We start from the raw sequence: 21,005 nt of genomic DNA on the forward strand, positions 1-21,005 counted from the left end.
ACGTTTTAAGAAGCGATTACACAGATAAAGTCAACTGAAATAAATCGTACAATATGTAATTGTGCGTGTTGCTCAAGAGCTCACAGAAACGTTAGCAAAAAGGCAATGATCCCCATAAATATTGGCACGAAAATAAGTTTCCCGTAGAAACCATTTGGGGGCGAGATACACACAAAGAAGTGTTGTCCTTGGTCTCCGAGAGCGCAGGTGGAAAATTTCGTTGCCTATGGAAACGTGGCGAAGGTACGATTTTTCTTTCATTTGGCATCTGTTATCTTTTTCTTTTGTGCGAAATTTGCACCGACAACTGTTGAATGCAAATGTTGTCTCTCATTCGGAACTGCAGCTGCTTTTTGTCTCTGATAGTAAGCCATCCAGGTCTGATTCATTTCCATTGATTGTCCACTTCTGATGCCTACAACACTTACTGGAATTCGTGTACGTAACGAAATTAGGAAGTCTTGTGGACTCGGAGCACTGTAGAACAATAGTTTTTACGAAGATGAGTCCTTTCCTGAACACATCTGCAAATATTTTGTCATTATGTTTAAAATACATGAAACACATCAGGCTGGAGTCAGTCTGCAATTTCATTTATTATTACTGTTACTCAATCTTCCATCATGCAATAGTCCATTTTCTCTCTTGCTCGATTAATGCGAGCTTTTATGTTCGAATGGGACATGATGATTGCAAAGGTCATAACATCCTACTAATGATGTCACTCTGATTAATTGAATGTCTGATCTGCATGTGGTATTAGGCTGATGAATCAGCCGAGTCTCGGCGAGCCATCGTAGCAATGGGCGTCCTGACAGGGAGAGAGAGGAGGTCCCACAAAGTATAAATATCTATGGAGCGAGAGTGCGGATGTGGAGAACGAGAATTCTGTCCGCAGTATCTCCTGCAGTTCAAGTCACATGATTTTGGGATGGCGCATTTTAGCTCATTCAGCATTTAGCGTATTTTGAGTGTTATTGCTTCGCTGCAACAGATAGATCACATTCAGGAGTATCTGGAAACTTTGCAAAAGACTTTACATACATCTTAACAATTTGATACCAAGAACTGAAGTTGACTTAAAAATGTGGTATTGTGCTTTTTCGCCATAGTATCATTACTAGGATTTCATTTAGGTTTTTCCGGCTAAGGGATAAGAAGCCAATATATTTTTTTACGACTTCTGTTGCGGTTATTCATATTGTCAAATCTCTGTTCTAATTAATTACGTTACAATGACACTGTAGAAGGCACCGAAGTTTCACAAGAAAAACAAAGCATTTGCAACTACGAAATTGTTACAGTAAGTACGGTAAGCATTTCTAGCACCTGCTTGTCAGTCACTATTTGCAATTTTTCTTTATTTACCCTTCTGCTTTTTATAGACGATTATAATATCTGTAAGCTTTTTTCGCCATCTCATCAGAAATAAGGGATTAGATCTACATCTACATCTACATGGATACTCTGCAAATCACATTTAAGTGCCTGGCAGAGGGTTCATCGAACAACCTTCATAATTCTCTATTATTCCAATCTCGTGTAGCGCGCGGAAAGAATGAACACCTATATCTTTCCGTACGAGCTCTGATTTCCCTTATTTTATCGTGGTGATCGTTCCGCCCTACGTAGGTCGGTGTCAACAAAATATTTTCGCATTCGGAGGAGAAAGTTGGTGATTGGAATTTCGTGAGAAGATTCCGTTGCAACGAAAAACGCCTTTCTTTTAATGATTTCCAGCCCAAATCCTGTATCATTTCTGTGACACTCTCTCCCATATTTCGCGATAATATAAAACGTGCTGCCTTCCTTTGAACTTTTTCGATGTACTCCGTCAGTCCTACCTGGTAAGGATCCCACACCGCGCAGCAGTATTCTAAAAGAGGACGGACAAGCGCACTGTAGACAGCCTCCTTAGTAGGTCTGTTACATTTTCTAAGTGTCCTGCCAATAAAACGCAGCCTTTGGTTAGCCTTCCCCACAACATTTTCTATGTGTTCTTTCCAGTTTAAATTGTTCGTAATAGTAATACCTAGGTATTTAGTTGAATTTACGGATTTTAGATTACACTGATCTATCGTGTAACCGAAGTTTAACGAGTTCCTTTCCACACTCATGTGGATGACCTCACACTTTTCGTTATTTTGAGTCAACTGCCACTTTTCGCACCATTCAGATATTTTTTTCTAAATCGTTTTGCAGTTGTGGTGGGTAAAATAAACTTTTCAGGGGGGAAAGCAAGATGTAACACGTAGCATCCCATTGCAAGTGCATTTAATAAACTTCCTGACTGGCAAAAGGCTGTTTTTGATGGCTTCTCTGAGGGGAACTTGGAGGAGCATTGTTTTGCAGACTTCTTCTTAGCTTGCGGATTCGGGAAGAGATAGATGATTTAGACTTGGAGACATGGAGACAGGAGGCCATCTTAGCTCTGAAGATATCTACTTCGGCTTTTCGTTTGTCCAAGTGGTGACTGCAGTCTACCTTCTTGTGACTAAGAATCCTGGCAAGTTCACCCTGCGAAGGCGAGAGTGAGATGACAGTGATGACACAATTGTAGGCGCATTTCTTTAATAGAAGTTTTCCTTTGTGCCCGATGGCTCATGCGTGATTCAGGCAGTTGGGGTTCCTTCATGTGATATCCTTCATATGATTTACCCGACAGCAGATCGACGCAATTTTCATGTCCGCCACAGAATCGTATGTTTGATTTACTTCGGTGGAAAGCGACTTAATTACCAGATTCTCTTCTCTGCCCCTTCCCCGCAGGCTTTGTCTTTTGGTGGTTGTATGTAATTGAATTTATTATAAGGATTTCGTATACAAGTTTTAGCTGCTCTCCATTGGTTTCGAGAAGTTATTGTAGTTTTTCAAAATCATGTTTTTGTTCTCATTTTGCATTTTCATAAAAATAAACTCAGTCGAAGTAGACCTATCTGTGATTTCAGTAGATAGCTGAACGCCTTAACTCCATTTATTACTACTGATTTTGGCAAGGACCAATTTATATTAACTGCAGTAATTTCAGTAGAGTTGTCTTCATTGCAGTAGCGAAATCTCACACAAAAAGATATGCGAAAGAAAGTAATATTTCGTTCCACAGGTAAAGTTGTTTTGAAAACAATTCGAGCACATTTTTCCAGGTTAAGACAGTTAATTTAGAAGCTGAAGCTAAGGAGTGATACCATTAACAAACAAATGCAAGTGGTCTTTTATTTTTGAGAGTACCATATTTATTTGTATCTAAACAGTAAAAATAAAATAATAGGAATCGTTAATCATTGCAAAAATGCGTTGGTTTTCAAATCTGTCACTACAGGAGTTTTCTCTATAATCAACGTTTTCTAATATATTGTGCTTCTTATCTTGATATTTTGTAGGTATATGTACTGTATAAGCAAAAAATTATAACACGTAGACGCTTTTTTGGTAAACACAGACATCGTGAATAGAAACGGACGTCATTTCTTATAAAGGTATAATAAAACATAACACACGAATTTTTCAGGAATAGTCATAAAAAACACTTTCTTCTGAACTGGTGTACTCCTGCGGAAGCGGTGAACTAATTCACTTGCAGGAAAACAAATGCAAGAATTCACTAAACAACTATAATTCTGTCACTTGTAAAAATAAAGAATACAATGCACCAAAATTTTAGCCATATGTAAAAACGATAATCATCGCGTTAATAATGGGAATTTCAGAGAAATTAGGTAAACTGCACTACTGTGTTTGTAATACTTACATATCAAGTTGTTCAGATGTTAAAAACGATGTTTGATTTCAGCTAAATAAGTAGAAAAACTGTTTACTGTCAGCTCCGCTTCGCATCCACGTCTGCATTAATGCTCAGTAAGCGGTCTTATGGTGTGTGGTTGAGGGTAGTTTTGGCACTACTAACTGATCCCCCATTCCCTCTTCTGTTAGGCGAATGGCGCTTGGAAAGAATGAATGTCGGCAAATCTACGTATTAGCTCTAATTCCTCGAATTTTTTCATTGAGGTAATAGACATATGTGGGAGGAAGAAATATGTTGCTTGATCGTTATTGAAACATATTCTGGCAGAATTTCACAAGCAAACCACTCCATAATGCAGAATGACTCTCTTGTAGCGTCTGCCAGCGGAGTTTTTTGAGCATCTCCGCGTCCGGTAAATAGTGCAGTGTTACGATGTACTCTCCAAAAAAGAAGAAATTTAACAAATTGGTTCAAATGGCTCTGAGCACTATGGGACTTAACATCTTTGGTCATCAGTTCCCTAGAACTTAGAACTACTTAAACCTAACTAACCTAAGGACATCACACACATCCATGCCCGAGGCAGGATTCGAACCTGCGACCGTAGCGGTCGCGCGGCTCCGGACTGAGCGTCTAGAACCGCGAGACCACCGCGGCCGGCGAAATTTAACACTTCATCGTGTAAAGTGTGCAATAAACGTGCGATGAAGGGTATTTTATGTATACAGTGCAGCAGCTGGCAACATGAAAAATGTGGGAAAGTTAATCTAAAATACATTGAGGACGACTTTCGGTGGTCGTGTCCCGATTGTTTATAGTGTGAGAAGAACGAACTTACAAGAGAAAGCATCTCTAAAGACCATATCATCAAAGTGCTACAGAACGATGTTGAACAACTCAAATTAAAAATATAGTTACTTAGAAAAGAAAATTAGGATCTGATACGCGAAAAAAATGTCATATGTGAAAATTCTCCGAAAGTGTCTGTAACTAACCGCAAAATTCCAAGCGAGAAAAACGACACAAATAACGATCCAAGTACTCAAACAGAATTAACAGACAATTAGGGCTCCCATATAACTTTACTTGCGGGGAAAAGAAAATAAGAAATGAAAAAATTGTGAATCTAGGTGAAATGAAAATAAGGACGACAAAAATTACGAATCCAGTTCTTACAGTGGGACCAAAAATAAAATGGAATTAATAAATAAATATAAATGGACGTCAAAATCATCCACCAAAATCAAGGAGCAACGCAGCAGTAGCCAAATTCTGAAGGAAAATTATTTTCTTATTACTGGGGACTCTTTGCAGAAAAACGTGGAAGTCCAAAATTGTAAAATTGATGTTCTGCCAGGAATCAGGACACATCAACTTAATAATCACCTTCTGAACTGTCTCAGCTCAAAAGAAGGCAGTAACTCCGATATAAATATGACCTACAAAGCCGTTTTTGTTCATGTGGGAACAAATTCTCTTTGGAACAGCAGTGAAGAGAGACTTATCAACGCTACAAAAAACATAACTCGATCTGCAAGAAGCTTGTTCCCAGCATCCAGATTTATAATTAGCGGAATTATCAAGAGGAAAACTGTGAGTGACAATTATTAAATATAATATTAAAAATTATTAAATATAATATTAAAAATCTTTATAAAATAGAAAATTAAATATGTACATAATGTTAAATTTTCAGTTTCGAAATATTGGTACTAGTTTAGTGCTATATTACTATAGTACTATATTAGTTATTTTCAAATACTTAAATATTTTTAGGGTGTAAGACCCAATTAAAACCTGCTATTTACTTACTTTTTGACTGAAAGTGTTAGGCATGCTGTATTAACGTTATTAACTGTATTAAAGCATTGAGATCTTGTTTTTATTTAATAAACCCTGAGCCTTATTCAAAGTAAGCTTAAATTAGCTATTTCACTTACTTATCAAAGTGCTATTACAGTGCGACAGCAATATTTTATGTTTTATTCTTTTAATGATAGTTTAGGATTTATTTAAATACAATTTTAGTCTTTTCAGAGCTATATATCCACTACTCTGTAATAGTCTATAAGCATGATTATTACTGTAAATTAAATTATCTTTTTACGAAAATACTATGCGTGTTTATTTTTTGTTTCTTTTTTCAAAGCCAAAAAATGTGTCAGGGTTGTTGAGTATCCCGGAGTGTCGACTTATCGAGAGTCCAGTTTTTGGGGTCCTAATGTGGATCATATGACTCTAAAATGTTTAAAAGAACTTTATAACTGACTATTTTTCATCTAAAATTTGGAAAATTTCCTGGGGCAAGACCCCCAGTATGCCCCCCCCCCCCCAATGTTTTTTATAAGTCGGCGCCCCTGTACATGAGCATACAACATGTTACATTATTGATATCATCGATATAGGCCTGTGGATATTACGCGTCTTAGATCAGTAATAACACATTTTGGCTGTTGCATGGAAATTTATTTAAGCACAGAACAAGGTGAATGCAACGTGGCTGTACAAATGTAGCATGCTGAGAAGAAATGGACAAAAGTAAGGTCAAAGGTCCTTGGGTCCAAAGATGTGGCGCTTACGCCAGAGGCTCCACACACAGCACCCCGCCCCCTCCCCCCCCCCCCCCCCCCCCCCGCCCTGGCAGCGCAGAGCACGGCTCAGGGAAGCTTTCTCAGTTTAACACAAAATCTTCGTGCCAGCGTGGCAGTTGAAGGCGGGGTCCAGCGCGAGAAGTGGGCGCCTCGGAAGTTGCGCCAACAGTGTCATGTGCATCTGACTGCTGCACAGACAGTGGGGTATCACTGGAGATCACATCGGCGGCGTCAGCGAGCGAGGCGGCGACGATGGCAGGCAGACCAGAAGCTTCACAACGTGGTTCAGCGAGGGACCACACCCATTTAATCGGTTGACTGAAATCATATTGGGTCATTCACTGAGAATTATCATGAAAGTATTCACTACACAGCGTCAGACGCAGTGCGGACTCGAGTAAGGTGGTTGCAAGGCCGCACATACAGGGTCGTCATACAGCACTATGAACCCGCACGATTCCAGGTCTTTGTGTACAAACACTGTCAGTGAGGAATGAGCGTGAGGCAGGGGTGGTCAAAGGTGGGCAACATGCGCATGCGCTCGTTCTACAAGGGCTAGAAGGTTGATTTTGTTAGTCGGGGGTGCATCCTCGGCGAATTCAGCTGGCAGGAGGAGCGATTCTCTGTATAAGACCTTCGCCAGAGAAGCATTCAGGTCCTCCTTGTGGGTGGAATGGATGCCGAGTAAGAGCCAAGGAAGTGCCTTGGACCAAAGCCCACCATGGCACATGACAGCAGCTTTTAGAGTTCGGTGCCATCGCTCAGTCAGGCTGTTCACCTGCAAGTGATAGGCCGTAGTGTGGAATTTTGCTAATCCGCACAGCTTGCACAGTCGAGCGACAAGTGTGAACTCGAATTGTCATCCCTGATCCATAGTAAGTGAAAGGTGGCAGCCAAATCTCACTACCCACGCCGATAGGAACGCGCGAGCTATGGTCTCTGCCATTATGTCGACAGGAGGGATTGCCTCAACCCAATAGGTTGCGATTTGAATGATAGACAATATGTATTTGTACCCTTCAGAAGGGGGAAGAGGACCGACCATGTCAATGTGCACGTGCCAAAGATGACCCCTGGGGACGTCGAACTGTCCTAAAGGAGGCTGCATGTGTCTGCCCACTTTACTACGTTAACAAGGGACACACGCGCGGGTCCAAGAGCGGCAATCATGCCGCACACCAGGCCAGACGAAACGTTCAGTGACTAGTGTCGTCTTTGCCCGTGTTCCGGGGTGGGCCAGGTTGTGTAAAGCATCGAAGATCCCGCGCTGAAGAGTGGACAGCACCAAGGGGCAGAGGGAGCCCACAGAAACGTCCCTGAAGATCAGGGTCGTCGACCAGTTTAGGACAACAGGTTTGATAGTGAGTGAAGACTCGTTGTTCGAAACCAATCGCAATGTATCTGCGTCTTCAGTCTGGAGTCAGGAGAGGTCTTCTAAGTTCAAGGGTGCGGAGATCACCAAGATACGAGATAGATAGTCAGCTACAACATTATCTGCTCTGCAAATGTAACAGGTGTCCGAGGAATTTTGGCAAATAAAGTCCATGTGCCGAAAGTGTCATAGTGGGAGATCCATCGCCAGGTTGCATATTGCGTCAACGAGAGGTTTGTGGTCTGAGTAGATAGTGAAAGGACGCCCCTACAGGTCGCTCCAGAAGTGTTTGACTGCCTCATAAACCCCGAGAAGCTCGCGGTCAAAAGTCGACCACTTACATTGACTCCTGGTTAGTTTTTTGAAAAGAAACTGAGCGGTTGAGTGGAGTCTGGGGTGTACTGTTGCAAGACAGCGCCCACAGGTGACTAGCTAGCGTCGGTCGTAACAGAAATACAGGCCTTAGGGTTGGAGTGAGCGAGAGTGACCGCTTTTGCAATCACAGTCTTCAGATTATCAAATGTGTCGAGCATGGGCTTAGTCCAGTCAAATTTTCGCTTCCCTGTGGTATTTTTACTGGAGATGGCGTCGATAAGGCCTGATTGGACGGAGGCTGCCTGAGAGATATGGCATCGATAAAAGTTTACCATACCCAGAAAACGAGGGAGTTGAGCATAATCCTAAGGAAGAAGCAGTGCGAGAAAGGATTCGACACGAGAATCTATTGGTCGGAGGCTGTCGGCCGAGACAATATGGAAAAGGAATGTAACAAATGTAGAACAACAGAGTTGAGATTTGTCGTGGTTGATCACCACACCATTGGCCGTGAGAGCCAAACAAACTGCATGTAGGTGAAACTGGGGCTCCACGGCAGACAAGGAAAAAATCAGGATGTCATGCAAATAAGCGAAAGCGAAAGGTAGAGGTAGTAAAATGGAATCAATGAACCATTGCCACGTCTGCACAGAATTTTTGAAGCTGTAAGGCTTGTAACAGTATTCAAATATCCCAAAGGATGTGATGATGGCCGTCTTTGGAATATTCGGCAGGTGCTTAGGGATTTGGTGATATGCCTTCGAACAATCTAAGACAGGAAAGAACTTCGAGCCATATAGTAATTGCATGAAATCCTGGATTTGAGGGATGGGATAGCTATCGATAATTGTCTGAGCATTAAGGGACCTGTAGTCCCCACACATGAGTAACAAGCCGTCCTTCTTAGAAAGAAGGTGGATAGGCGAAAGCCAGTTGCTGTCCGATGGTCGGAGCATGCTGGAAGCCAAAAAATCCTGTACAATTTCTTTCACTTGCACAAGTTTGGAAGCTTTAAGATGTCTAGCTTTATGTGTACAGGTGGGCTGTCTATGGTGTGGATTCTATGGCAAGTGCCATTGCTGTTGGCTGATACCCATAATGAGAGGCAGGCAGAGGGGGGTGAGAGGGGGGACGAGTGGTTCACTGACCATGCCGGGCCAGAATGGTGTGGGCGGAGTATCGGCAGCAGATGATTATGGAGGGTGGGGCACGGAAGCCACATGATGTGAGGGATCCCGTGAAGTGAGAACATGAGCTTCCTTGCCGGGCCAGAATGGCATGGGCGGGGTTTCAGCAGCAGACGATGATGGAGGATGTGGCGTGGTAGCCACATGATGCAAGGAATCTCAGGAAGGGAGAACATGAGCATCTTGTAGATTCACCTGCGACAGTGTGGAACCTGCAGCAGGAGGAGGGAAACTCGAACACGAGTGCTGCAGTGTGAAGATGCAGTATAAGCGAATGACAGTTCCAAATGATGCAGCTCTGTAGACAGGCTGTGAATCATACCCTGTGCATAAACCAATTTAGCAGAGGTGGTGGCAATGCAGGTGTGTAACGCTTCGTTATGTGTGCAGAGGTCGTCGATCTGTCTACATATGTCCGATAAATCAGAGAGTCATGGAGTAATACTCTCGATCAGAGATGCACATATGGAAGTGATAGCCAAGGGGGTGGAGAGCAGAGTCAAGCTGAACTCGTTCGAGCACAGAACAGTAGAACCATACACGTGGCAGAGAGTTGTGGCCTGGTGAAAATTCATAATGGTGTAGAAAATCCAACCTGATCACAGGTTCATCAACATCAGCTATGTGGAAAGTCCAAGGAAAGGTGGCGACTGGTGATAGTTGATGCGACATTTTGATGGAGCCTAGGACTGTGATAGGAGAGTGATTTGTGGCGATCAAAGCAAGGTTAGCAGAAGAAAGCATTTTGTCAGTGTGCTTGGCCGGGATAACACTGACGTTGGCGTCGGTGTCGACAAAAGAGCGAGTGCCTGATGACAAATCCGTGACATAGAAGCAATGTGCCACTGGAGCAAGAGGTGTGGCGGCAGACGGTAGGCACCGTGGGCAATCATGGTGGGACATGGCGCCTAAACGTGCTGCTGGAATCTTTTGGGTATGCACGAGGTGCGCAGCAGTTGCAAGCGGCGTCCCCTTAAGTCGTGGGGTACCAGCATAGCAGGTAAGCTTGGAGGCGTGGCAGAGTGGAGTGTGTGGGGGAAGCAGTTGACGGCGTCATTGACCAAGACCGCTTGGGCTGCTGCTTGAGCGGGGTCTGCCACTGTTGGGAGGTCACAGGCAGTACCTCCTGCAGGCCACCAAGTGGCAGCTCCTGACGGGCCACTGAGCTGCTGAGGCATGAGCACTGGCCCCTGCTGGCAGGGCACAGAACCGAAGGTGCGGGCATGCCAACTGAAGATGACGATGATGTCCTCCGTGACAGGCAGTGTGGTTGACGAATGACTGTGTAGGCCTGATTGGCCATGCGTAGACGAACCTCGAGAGGGTCAGCTACATGAGATACCAGGTGAAGTTGGAGGTCCAACAGGAGTCAGCCAATCCACAAGGCCCAGAGCATGGTGCCTGGTAGTGCTTGATCATCAATTAATGCACGAAAGCGGCACCAAAGCTGCGAAGGTGTGCAGTCATCGAGGTACTCGTCATGAATGATGTGGTGGATAGCCTCTGCTCGTGGGCAAGGAAGGCGTTGACGAGCAATGTTTTCACCGTTAAATACTTGGGCGAGGCAAACAGTGAGAGGAGCAGATCACTGATGAGGTCTGGACGAACATGTAGGTTCGACGAAACCACGAAACGTTCATCGGCATCCGAAATCCCGTGGCTATCCAGTAGATGATCCACAAAAGCGAACCAAGTGTTTGGGTTGTCCTTTTGCAAAGCAGATAGCTTAGGAAACCTGCCGGGTAACACATGTTGATGCAGACTGGGAAGCAAAGATGTGAGTGAGAAGGGTAAGCACCCCCAAAACTGGGAGTGCAGTAGTGGTGGACAATGTGTCGCCTGAGGTATGTGTGGGGGCGGCAGCCACAAGCAGCACACAATGTGGAGTGAGCTGGTGCAACCGACGGCATGATGTGTCCCAACTGCAGGCCCGAAGGCGAAAGCAGTACATGTGTAACGGTCGGTGCCATTGTAACAGCGGGTGGAAGGTGGTCATGGTGTAGCCACGGGAGGGCTGATCTGGTAACTGGCAGGGGTGGAATGACTGGTGCTGTTAAGAAAGCGGGTGGAAGGCGATCGTGGTGTGACCACAGAGCTATAGTTGCGGAAACCGGCGCGGTCGAGGCGACCGGTGTCGCCAAGATGGCGTGTGGGGGCGGTACTATGACGTCAGGCCTATAAGAATATGCGACCCTGTGCACATAAACGTTCGAATTACAGTTGTCGAATTTCGTCAGCACAACATCCATCATTCGATTATCATTCACAATGTCACTAAGTGCCGTGCACTGTACATGTAGCAGCTGTTGCTGCATAGTTGCAACTTGACGGTGGCCGTTTTGGGCCAGCATGCCTCAACCCAGGTAATTGTTCACTTTTCACCAAATACACATTAGGTACACTAGTAAATACGCAAGCACAGTTAATAGGGTGCGAGGCATTAGCACAAAAGGACACTGATAGATCCATTGTTCCAAAGACATTGTGGACCGGGACACAAAGTCTGTTAATGATTAAATGAAGCACAAAATAATTCCCAAATACACGACGACGATGTCGGGATCATCACTGTGGATATTAGGTGTGGTAGATTGATAATAACACACTTTAGCTGTCGAATGAAAATTTATTTAAGCACAGAACAAGAAGAATACAACATGGTTGTACAAACGTAGCGCACTGAGAGGATATAGACAAAAGTAAGGTCAAAGATCCTTGGGTGCAAAGATATGGTCCTTAACGCCAGAGGCGCCACAGGCCTATCGTTATGTACATCTACGACCCTTCTTAAAAACCGTTATGATTTGCTCTTTTTTTCCCATTGCTACATACTCTTCATTCCCCCAGCGATCTACGATAAACTGCTAATACTAGGTTGGTGCATGAGTTCGAAGCATTTTTGTTTTGCATGTAGGTGTTCCAGTTGCTATGGGTTTATTTACCAATTGTCATTTTTTATTTTTATTATTTCGCTGTTGCTACTTGAATTTATGTATTGTCATCTTGCCATTTAGAGATAGTGAATAGAGCTATGGACGCTGGAAAATGGAGCATCAAATGGGAAAATCAGAACATTTCCGACATATTCTCCTGTTTGAGTTCCATGGAGAGGTAACAGCAGCAGAGGAAGCGAGAAACATTTGCTACACGTCTGAGGATAAATCCATTGAAAAGAGAATGGAAAGCAAATGATTTCCTCGTTTTAAGGAGGACCGTTTTGACATTAGTGACCTTCCACTTTCAGGAAAACCTTTCGGGTTTGATGAAGATAGTTTAAACGCATTAACCTACATTGTACTCGAGAATTGGCAAATCGTGTGTATGGGTAATGCATGCTCCAAGCCAAAACCACAAAAATCAGCCTCTGCTTGCTCGTCATCAAATGGCTCGTGAACAACACTGACAAATCCTATCCTGCATCTTTACTGGTGACGAGAAATTCTGTCTTCATGCCAAAATGACACAAAGAAAGGATTGATTGAGCACACACAAAGCACAAACTCCACATACAAAGACCTGCGACCGTCCACAAAAGATAATGTTATGCATCTGGTGGAAGAACGACGGTGTGGTGTACTACGAATTGCTTCCTCGAGGCATAACCATCACTACTGACATTTATTGGCAACAACTGAGACGTCTTGCAGATGCAGCCCGACAACATCGGCAAGGAAGACTGATAACACCCACCCGCATTCTGCTAGACTGACAAAGAACGCTGTACAAGAGTTGGGTTGGAAAGTCATTCCTCATTGGCCTTATTCATTGGATCTTAGGCTATCAGATTTTCATCTTTTCTGCTCTGTATTAAACAACCTTCAAAGAGCTTTCTTTCTGGATGAAAATGTGTTCCGAATATAGCTCGATGAGTTCTCCTCAAAACCAAGTGGTTTCTACAGTCGTGGAATCGAAAAATTGCCCCATCGTTGGCAGACAGTTGTAAATAGTTAAGGAGAATATATTATTGATGACTACACTCTCTGTCACGTGTGTCTTTGTGTTTACTAAATTTAAGGAAAAACGTTACGAGCTTATGCGTCAACCCATTAGAGAAGGAATAAGTTCTTTCGCATAATCTCTGTAGAATCTAAGATATGTCTCATGTCAGTATCTGCCATTTCGTCATTCGTACAATTACTGAAAAGAGTGATGGTATGACGATCTTCTGCAGTGAAACAGTTTCTTAAATCGGAATTCAATATTTCGGTTTTCTCTTTGTTATCCTCCGTTTCGGTGGCGGTATGATCACCGAGCGTCTAAACAGATTATAGATTTACATAATGTGGTGTCACCGCTAGACACCACACTTGCTAGGTGGTAACTTAAATCGGCCGCGGTCCTGTAGTACATGTCGGACCCGCGTGTCGCCACTGTGTATTCGCAAACCTAGCGCCACCACATGGCAGGTCACAAGACACGGACTTGACTTCGCCCCAGTTGTACGGACGACATAGCTTGCGACTAGACCTACCAAGTATTCCTCTCATTTGCCGAGAGACAGATTAAATAGCCTTCAGCTAGTCCATCGCTACTACCTAGCAAGGCGCCATGTGTATCATTGCTAATTGCTTACTACTATGCAAGAGATGTATTTCAACAAGAAGAACATCATTAAAAGTTAAGTAGATGACAATCTCTCTTCTTTTCTTTATAGTTTTTCATCCAGTCTCCTGTTTCAGAATTTACGCCCGTCTGCGTTAGTTTCGCGTGCACCTAGCCACTCATTGTGTCGAGACCTTAGGGAATCGACACAACAATATTTTGGCGACGAGGATGGGATGCCGCGCCCACGTTGCAGTCTTTGTGTTATACTTGCTCTAATTTGCTTGTGTCATGGCTTCGCCGCAATCTCCAGATGTACTGTCCGAATTTTTTCGCTTGCAGAATCAGCAGACGCAGGCGTTATTGGAAGCCCTTGGACAGCTCGTCCAGGGTCAACGTGCGCTGCAAACCGATGCGGCGGCAGCCGCTTCATCGCTACCGCAGCCACACAACGCTGTCGCACCGCCATTTCGGCCCTTTGAGGCCACAACCGAAAGCTGGACTGAGTGGGCCGATCAGTTCAACTTCCACCTCACTGCTTATGGAATTCAAGGTAAAGAGCGGCAGCCGTTTTTGCTTTCTTGTGTCGGTGTGTCTACCTACCGTGTGATAGTGAAATTGTTTCCCCGACGCGACGTAGCAACTCTGACCTACGAGGAAATTTTGTCGGCTTTAGATGCCTATTTCAAAGAAACAGTTAATGTTGTTGCAAAACGGTATACGTTTTTTCGTACAAAACGTACGGCCGGTCAGACTAACAGGGAGTGGGTAGCAACTTTGCAAGGACTTACTAGAGACTGCGCGTTTGCCTGTGAATGTGGCCTCCCATATTCAGATACTATGGTGCGTGATGCAATTGCACAGAACGTTTCTGATGTTCGCATAAGGGAACAGATTTTGAAACTAGTTAATCCCTCCCTGCAACAAGTGATAGACATATTGGACAGGCAAGACACACTTGACTTTGCTCAGGAATCATTTGAAACTTCGCCAGCAGTGTGTCACATTAATCGGCCCTCCCGGCCCGCTGCACGGGACGCTAAGCGGCCCTCGCGCCCGACTTCGCTGCGGCAGCCTCGCTTGCAACCACGTGCGCCGCGTACGCAAGCAAATGCAGTGAAATCTTGCCCGCGGTGTGCAACTAGACATTCGCGTGAAAATTGCCCGTCACGCCAAGCTATTTGCTTTTACTGTCACAAGAAAGGACATGTACAAAGTGTTTGCCAGAAAAAGCTTAGATCAGACACTCGCAATAATTCCAGGCCTTTTGCTTCGCGCCGGAATCGAACCCAGGACAATCAGGCTCGTGGACCTTCGCCCATGGACATTCATGTAGTTCATGCCCACCCGTCCAGTGACACTTTAGCTACCAGTGCCTGTGTTCGTCCCACCCAAAGTGTGCGTCGACGTCGCCGGAAATCCCGTAAAGTTGCAAGTGCTTCTGGACCTGTATCAGTTCAAATTGCACGAGACAGTCGCTCTTGTCGTCAACAAGACAATAAACTTTTTGTGGACTTAGACTTTGCAGGAAAAGTGATACCATTCCAGCTCGATACCGGAGCTGCAGTTTCAGTGCTCAATCACGACACGTACAAACAACTGGGCGCCCCGCCATTGCGTGCCGCAAATGTTAAGTTAACTAGTTACTCAGGACAGCATATACCTGTGTTAGGACAGTGCAGCCTTCTTGCAACATACAAGGGACAGACAAAACTTGTATCATTTTACGTTCTTCGTTCCTCTAGTGCAGTGAACTTGTTTGGTTTAGATTTGTTTCAATTGTTTAATATGTCTATTGTAAATCAGGTCCTATCAGTGAATCAGACTGTGCCTTCCGCCAGTGTTTCTAGTCTTTGTGAAGAATTTGCAGACATTTTTGCACCGGGCCTTGGTTGCGCTCAGAACTATGAAGCGCATTTGGAACTGAAAGACAACGCGCAACCGAAATTTTTCAGAGCGCGCAATGTTCCCCACGCATTGCGTGATGAGGTCGCACGAACATTGGCCGAGTTAGAATCTCAAGGTGTAATTGAACGTGTGCAGGCTTCTCTCTGGGCCTCGCCCTTAGTAATTTTGCCAAAACCTTCCGGAAAATTGAGACTTTGTGTGGACTTCAAGGCAACTGTGAATCCACAACTTGTGACTGCTACTTTTCCTTTGCCCCGCCCGGAAGATCTTTTTGACAAACTGTGCCCGGGAAAATATTTTTCAAAATTGGACCTAGCAGATGCGTACTTGCGACTACCTGTGGACGAAGAATCCCAGCGCGTCTTAGTGGTTAACACGCATCTTGGCTTGTATCGCTTCAAAAGACTGCCATTCGGGTGTGCATCCGCCCCTGCTTTATTTCAGCAATATTTACAAACTATTTGTGCGTCGGTCCCTACTGCTGCGAACTATCTGGACGATATTGTAATCTCAGGAAAGACAGAAGCAGAACATTTGCAGAATCTCCGGACCTTATTTCAGGTCTTGCGTCAGAATGGTCTTCGCTTGAGGAAGGACAAATGTGTGTTTTTTGCTCGTGACTTACCGTACCTGGGCCATGTCCTTAACGCCCAAGGTATACATCCGAGTCCAGAGCACCTTCGTGCCATTCAGGACTTGCCGTCACCGCAGAACTTAAAACAGCTACAGAGTGTGCTGGGTAAGGTAAATTATTATCATCGGTTTGTGCGCAATGCTTCTTCCATTTCAGCTCCGCTTCAGCGCTTACGCCGTAAAGGTGTTCCGTTCGTCTGGACGACGGAATGCGAACGCGCCTTTCGCCAGTTGAAATCGGCGTTACTTTCAAATACTTGCCTTACGCCATTCGATCCCCGAAAACCCCTTTTGTTGATGGTAGATGCATCGGATTTCGGGATCGGTGCTGTGCTTGCGCACAAGGATGGCTCGCATGATCGCCCTATTGCCTTTGCGTCCAAATTGCTCTCATCTGCGCAAAGAAATTATTCACAAATAGAGAAAGAAGCTTTAGCTCTAGTGTTTGGTGTTACCAAGTTCCATGACTTCTTGTATGGTCGTCACTTTACAATCATCACGGACCACAAACCTTTGACATCGCTTTTTCATCCGAACAAACCTGTACCTCCACGTACAGCGCAGAAATTCATTCGCTGGTCTCTTTTTCTCTCGCAGTACCGCTACGATATCTTGTATCGGTCCACTGCTAAGCACGGAAACGCTGATGCGTTGTCCCGTTTGCCTGTTGCTGAGGATAAAGCATTCGATTCTTCCGAACTTGCTTGCATGTTCATTGATTCGGAAGCCGATGACGTGGTCGCATCGTTTCCGATTGATTTTCGTCGTGTAGCTACTGTCACAGCTGCTGACCCTGTCCTTGCTACTGTTTTGCGTTTTGTTGCTACGCAATGGCCCTTGTCAAAGTCACGGATCGAGGATCCTTTGGTTCGCCGTTTTTTTGCTCACAAGGAGAGACTTTTTGTACGACGTGGTGTTTTGTTGTTGCGTTCCGATAATGATCAATCCCGAGTCGTGGTCCCACGTTCGTTACAGTCCTCTGTCTTACAGCTTCTTCACCAAGGACATTGGGGTATAGTGCGCACGAAACAACTTGCTCGTCAGCACTGTACTTGGTTCGGAATCGATGCTGCGATTACGACTATGTGCTCCTCTTGCGTGGCGTGTGCCGAACAACAATCCGCACCGCCGCGGACATTCTTTGCATGGCCGAAAGCCACTTCCCCTTGGCAACGCTTGCACATCGATTTTGCTGGTCCATTCTGGAATGCTCGATGGTTGGTTGTGGTCGATGCTTTCAGTAATTTTCCTTTTGTTGTCCGGATGTCTTCCACGACGTCTTCTGCCACAATCCAAGCCTTGTCTGCTATCTTTTGCATTGAAGGTCTTCCGCAGACTATTGTTTCCGACAATGGCCCACAATTCATGTCCGCAGAATTTCAGTCGTTCTGCAAGGCCAATGGTATTCAACATCTGACATCCGCGCCGTTTTCGCCTCAGTCAAACGGTGCCGCTGAACGATTGGTCCGGACTTTCAAGTCGCAGATGTTGAAGTTGAAAGAGTCGCATTCTCGGGAGGACGCTTTGTTGCTCTTTTTGTCCTCATATCGCTCTCAGCCCCGCGATGGTCGCTCGCCGGCTGAATTGCTCCATGGTCGTCCTCATCGAACTCTGATGTCTTTGCTGCATCCGCCACATCAGGTTCCTGTGCAGCGGCAGACTCCTGCTTTTGCTCCTGGCGACGTTGTCTATTATCGCAACTATCGCGGTTCACAGCGTTGGCTCGCAGGGCGCATTCTTCGCTGCCTCGGCCGCGCGATGTATTTGGTTTTGGGGGCCTCTGGTGAGGTGCGTCGGCATCTCAATCAGCTGCGCCTCTGTCGTCGCCTGGGTTCTGCCGCTCCCCGTCTGCTTTCAGCGACGGAGCCGTCGGGTCAGCGCCCTGGGGACCCATCTACTGGCTCGCCTCATCCCCAGGTGTTACCGACGATGCCTTCCATTTTGCCTCATGGCGTCGCGCTGCAGCAGCCGCCGCCGGCGCCGCCCGCGGTGGACGCTTCGCTGCAGCCGCCTCGCGCCTCCCTGGGTCACGCGCCGCCGCTTGCTTCCCGTGACCAGCCGTCCTCCGCCATGGACCTCTTGCCCGCTCCGGACCAGATGTCGTCTTCGCCCGTCGGGTGCTCCGACCACATGGAGGTCGACCCCTCTGTCTCATTACGTGCGCATACACCTCATGTTGACGTGCACCCTGGACTAGGTTTGCAGGCGTTTCCTAGCTCCCCTCGGACCGAATGGCCGGGTGCGGGTGGCACAGCCTCGCCTGTTGTTAGGCTCCCCACCTCATCGCATACGTCAACATGGGGTCCTCCCCACGGCGGGCGGAAGCCTTATCTCACGACCGTTCGCCGATTTGCGGGGGAGGAATGTGGTGTCACCGCTAGACACCACACTTGCTAGGTGGTAACTTAAATCGGCCGCGGTCCTGTAGTACATGTCGGACCCGCGTGTCGCCACTGTGTATTCGCAAACCTAGCGCCACCACATGGCAGGTCACAAGACACGGACTTGACTTCGCCCCAGTTGTACGGACGACATAGCTTGCGACTAGACCTACCAAGTATTCCTCTCATTTGCCGAGAGACAGATTAAATAGCCTTCAGCTAGTCCATCGCTACTACCTAGCAAGGCGCCATGTGTATCATTGCTAATTGCTTACTACTATGCAAGAGATGTATTTCAACAAGAAGAACATCATTAAAAGTTAAGTAGATGACAATCTCTCTTCTTTTCTTTATAGTTTTTCATCCAGTCTCCTGTTTCAGAATTTACGCCCGTCTGCGTTAGTTTCGCGTGCACCTAGCCACTCATTGTGTCGAGACCTTAGGGAATCGACACAACACATAAGGCAAAAATTTCTCATAGTTCTTAGTCAGATCGATTCACAAAATTTTACTTTCAGATTCACTGAACGCTTCTCTCTTTGCTACTCTTACACTTATTTTGTATTTGTTCCAACAGTCTCATTGTTTGATGAATGATATTACGATTGTCGCAGAAGTTCAACTATTGGGGTATAATAATGTTTATTAAGAGCAAGTTTTGAAGAGCACTCAGGATGATGCATTAGAAAATCTTGCTGGTACAACTGAACTAAGAGACTGGTTTATAATTTTGATAAAATAGCTGATATTTACCTGGTTTTGGTAAGGTGATGACCTATGCCAATATGCATGGTTTTGAAAAGCAGCGATGTGGCGAGATATGTACTGCATATTGGTGGGAAACGTTTAAGGTGAAGATGTATGTTCTTGTCTGGCTTCATAGAGAGAGTCTTCCTGACGGGGACTCCTGTATTCTTGGAGTTGTGTCATAATTTGTTGGCTAAGTTGGTCTATGTGGTGACAGTCTGCTGGGCTTCAGGATTCTTGCCAGCATCCTGTGTGACGTCGTTTCTTTTTTCTGAAAGGAAGTCCTGGAGATGCTGTGGAAGTGAATTTCTGTTGGTGTAATGAGTGATAATAGAAGTAGCTTCTATGCTGCTTTCTGTGATGATTTGCTGTGAGTGACGTAATAGCTTCATGATGATTTCTTTGCAGTTTGAAACAGATATCGGTGGAGTTCTGTTGGAATCGAAGGTTTTAAATCGCTCCCAGTTGATGTTGCTGGATTTAAAGGATCTCTACATGTCTTGGTGTTGAACTTCTCCTCCCAGACAGACTTGTGGTCTGTGTCTAAATCGTTTAGATCTGAGTGTCATCGAATATCCTTCAAGAAAAATATGTCCAAAATGTTTGGACGAAGAAGATGGTGATAGTGGAAATGGATACTTGTGTTCAGAGCAACGACAGTAATGTTTCTTGTATTTTGAACGAAATCGTGTAGTAAGTGCCCAATCCTGGTAGTTGCTCTGCAATTAACGAAGAATGCTTCGAATTTAGATCACAGTGGTGTCTTACCTGGAGATCAAGATCAGAGAGTTCAGGTCAGTTCTGAGTGTTCAGCAGGTAATACACAACTATTAGGGTTACTGTTATGTTGTGAATTTCAAGTTCAATCCTTGAAGCCTTTGCTCTGTTCAGATTTGGAGGGACAATATCTCTATGTCCAATGTCGTTTCTCTTGAGGTACTGTTGCCAGGGCAGTTTATACGGGCATTCCTGTAAGTGACATTGTTTCGAATTCTGAAAGGTAGTGATTTCCACTCTAAGCACATCTAGGAATTCTTCAAGGATCTCAGATTGTTGTAGAACCCCCACTGGCGTTCCAGTTCGTGAAAGTGAAGTGTTGTGTTCTATTAGTCTGATCCGTTGAATAAAATTAGGACAGCAGAACAAATTACTGCCTCCGAATTTTTAGGAAAGGTCTGAGGCCTGTCAGAGCTGTACTACAGTTTGCTGAATTATAGTACGGATTTTCTGGCGTTTCAGTTCTGAAAGCATGCCAGAAAGAAATTTCAAGTCATCTCCAAGGCCAAAGGACTGCATGTTGTTGAACTGGTTGCTGGTGTATAAAGCTGACGGTGTGAAGTTTAAAACTGATTCTTCTCAGGTCATCAGCCCCGGAAATTGAACTGAATCCATGTGGAACTCTGCCCCTGTTGATTGTCAGAGTGGAGTGCTCTTGCTTTCCTCGAATTTCATTGGTTTAGGGTGTCGACATATGTAGGGCATTTACAGTAATTTGTTGTGTGGTCGTCATCATAGTATGCTCTTTTGAAGTGAATTGCAGGTAGCTCTTTGCAGTCTGGTGTTTTGTAGTTTGCACCACCTGTAACA

Source organism: Schistocerca nitens, chromosome 2 (assembly GCF_023898315.1).
Source record: "Schistocerca nitens isolate TAMUIC-IGC-003100 chromosome 2, iqSchNite1.1, whole genome shotgun sequence".
Classification (NCBI taxonomy): Eukaryota; Metazoa; Arthropoda; class Insecta; order Orthoptera; family Acrididae; genus Schistocerca; species Schistocerca nitens.